The 3,689-nt window shown below is 38.4% G+C and overlaps 1 protein-coding gene across 1 annotated transcript in view; it reads right to left on the reverse strand.

Moving 5' to 3' along the window:
* The window catches only part of LOC106519186 (collagen alpha-1(XXVIII) chain), a 60,042-nt gene that overhangs the window by 47,757 nt on the left and 8,596 nt on the right, over positions 1 to 3,689 (reverse strand). The gene's annotated exons all lie outside the window — the stretch shown is intronic.

A 3,689-nucleotide genomic window follows, 5' to 3' on the forward strand; every position in this document is an offset into this window, starting at 1 on the left:
CATCCATCCATCCATCCATTTTCTGTACACGCTTCTTCCTTTCAGGGTCGCGTGAGTCACTGGTGCCCATTTCCAGCAGTCACAGTGCGAGGGGCAGGGTACACCCTAGACAGGTCGCAAGTCCATCACAGCCAACAAATATAATTGTAATTTAAATCTGTCAAATTATATACCAGTGATGTCCTAGACTATTTCCTAAAATTTTATATATTCAGAGGTTGTGAATGTCTGTAACTTTCAGATAGTTATGGGACAATAAATTAAGCTCTTCAGTACCAAATATAAGACCTTGTTTGTGTTGTGAAACATGGTTCAAATCTACGATGGTTGTATATTATTGGTTCTGGAAGATGATGAGTCAGAGAAGCTTGTCGTGACTGAACATATGAGCACTTCTTTACACTTCCATTCTTTCAGCAGACGTGTTTTCATCTTTCTGTCTGAAAGTTCTGCTTCTGTCAGTGTGTCCCTGCTGCRCCTGATGGAAAACAGCTTTTGTTCTAAGGGCTGGACTTGAGGGAGTAATTATTCTGMTCTCATTCAGTACTTCAAAGCTAAAGATTTTCCTTTTTGTGATTGGGACTGACCTTCTGGGTAATAAAAGACGCGCCCGTATCAACGTGTTTGGCAGGCGAAGAAAGTTTCACTCCTAATGTTTTATCTTCTGAGCTCACGTCCTCAGACAGTCCCGAGAGGTTAGATTCCTTCACCAGACATGACTCTGCTGATTTCCCATGTAAATATGTGTTTGGACCTGTTCTCAATAAACGTCAGGAAGAACGTCAGGCATTCGCCCGACTCTCACTGCTTGAGGGAAACAAAGCTCAAATCCACACAAATTGTTCAACTCTCTTGAATCTTGCAATTATGCAGCCTGTAGGGCTCTTTGTTTGCAGTGACTTCTCCTGGAGACAACCTATGGTACATGTTCTTTGTCTGTTAGCTTTGCYAATGCTAAACCACTAAATTGTGGTTCAGCTTTATAACATCAACTAAATGATAACCGCCAACAGTGGGCATACTGTAGCTAACCAAAAGCTTCAGTAAAGCTTGGGATGTTCTTCAATACAACGTGTGACAGCGGGTCAGTGATGGCGTCATTTCAGACGTCTTTTTCCCGYCCGAGTATAAACAGTTTTTATAAACAGGGCATAAACTGGGGTGGCTGTGGCAGAGTGYTTAMGGGAGTCGTCCTGTAACCAGAGGGTTGCCAGTMTTATTCCCCATTCCAGCTATTGTTAGGGGTGTAAATCACTAGCTTTATCACAATACTATATTATATCGATTTGTTTGGATGATGAGTTGATATTTCTCGATATCACAAATTCTGTCACYATACRATTTCAATTCAWTTCACAAGTCTACAATRGATATAATACYATATCATATGCCCATCTAACACAATGACTGTGTTAGATGGGCATATGATATTGATCTACATCAAGCATATGATGACGATATAGATCGKTATTTTCATTTTGCCTCGATATAACTGAATCATGAACCATTATATCYATATATAGATATGGATCGATGRAATGTTACACCCCTAGTCATTGTGTCCTTGGGCAAGACACTTCACCCGCCTTGCCTACTGATAGTGGTCAGGGGGTCCTGTGGTGCCACTGTCAGTGTGCCCCAAGGCATCTGGCCACAGTAACTGCTAACTCAAGATGTCATTCAAACAGACTTGTGGTTTCCACAGAAATGTCAAAGTCTTGGTAAAAGCTCATAAAAACATTTATATGTCCACCAAACAGTTAAAACCACGAGCAGTTGAARTGGCAAGGAAGCAAAGTGACAAACTTGGGTCTCAGCTGTTCACCTAGGAACTTCTTCACAACCAACATGTCTGCTGAAAGTTTTGTCACAATCCAACCAGGATTCACTCAACCTCACTCAAAAAAAAAAAAAAAAAAGAATCATATCCAGTGTTAAATAAACCTCATTCCATTTGAAAACTGGAAGGAGGAACTGTGTGGAATCATAGGAACTATGTTCAACCTGAGCCTGAAGCTGGGGAAAGTACCACAACTGTGGAAGACCTCCNACAAACTTGGGTCTCAGCTGTTCACCTAGGAACTTCTTCACAACCAACATGTCTGCTGAAAGTTTTGTCACAATCCAACCAGGATTCACTCAACCAAAAAAAAAAAAAAAAAAAAAAAAAAAAAAAAAAGAATCATATCCAGTGTTTAAAAAACCTCATTCCAGTTGAAAACTGGAAGGAGGAACTGTGTGGAATCATAGGAACTATGTTCAACCTGAGCCTGAAGCTGGGGAAAGTACCACAACTGTGGAAGACCTCCTGTGTGGTACTGGTACCAAAGACCAAACACCCAAAGGACCTCAGCAGCTACAGGCCGGTAGCCCTGACATCTCATCTGATGAAGACCCTAGAGAGGCTGGTCCTCATCCATCTACGCACCCTGGTAAGGTCTTCAATGGATCCGCTAGAGTTTGCCTACCAGCCTGGCATCGGGGTGGATCCCTTATTATTATGTATTGCAGTGATTTAATTTTACCTAAATGTAGAAAATGTTACATTTATATCACATCATGGATCACATATTGATCAGATGCTGCTGCTGCTGCTGACTGATCCATGATGTGATGTAAATGTAACATTTTCTACTTAAAGGTAAAATTAATCACTGCAATAAAATAACTTTGTCTGTTTTTTGTCACTTTTACGGTGGATTGCATCAACTCTGTTACATTACAGAAGGGAAACTTCACCAAAGTGAAATAAGAATCTGTGGATCTGTGTTTGATTACTCTGGCTGGCTTTCTCAAGGACCAGGATGTAAATCTGAATTTTGGAATTGAAACTGAAATATGGAACTGAAAGTGAAAGTCAAACTGAATTTTTAATAGACCAAAATACAGTTTGAAAGCAAATTAATTCAAATTCAAAACTTTAAATTCAGTTTCAAACCATTAAATTCAGTTTCAATTTAGATAAATTCATTTTAAAACCAACACATTCAATTTCAAATTTTGCACATTCAGATTCAATCAGAGCAATTCAAATTCAMTTCCTGCTYGCACAAGATTTATCCCATACATTGCTCCCATCAGCTGTTAGACTTTATAACCATCACTGCTTGCAACAATCATAAGCATACATGTTTGTGTTTGCACATCAAACAACTCTGCCTCTCAATCATTACACAAATAATAAACAATAATAATAATTGTTCACTGTTTTTCCTGTACTGGACTCAATGAATGAGTTTGAAACAATTTGCACACCCCCGAGTTCGACTCAATTTGCATAGACCAAATTTGAATCATTTTGCACAAGTCAGTCATGACAGTTATTTCCTGTAATTATGTATCTTTCTGCACAGTAGCTTGCTTTTTTACTTTCATTTTTATCTAATTTTTCAGTGATGGATCAGTCCTACCGGTACTGTAATTATTATTCTTATTTTGACTTGATCTATGTTTATTTTGATTGTTACAATCTTTAATCATTAATTCTATTATTTTTGCTAGTATTGATATTGTCACATGGCAACATACTGTTTTGTGGATTTATGTATGTACATGCTGCTACTACTACACCGGAATTTCCCCGCGTGGGACAATAAAGGCTGTTTCTATTCTATTCTATTCTATTCTATTCTATTCTATTCTATTCTATTCTATTCTATTCTATTCTATTCTATTCTATTCTATTCTAT

Source organism: Austrofundulus limnaeus, unplaced genomic scaffold (genome assembly GCF_001266775.1).
Source record: "Austrofundulus limnaeus strain Quisiro unplaced genomic scaffold, Austrofundulus_limnaeus-1.0 Scaffold72, whole genome shotgun sequence".
NCBI lineage: Eukaryota > Metazoa > Chordata > Actinopteri > Cyprinodontiformes > Rivulidae > Austrofundulus > Austrofundulus limnaeus.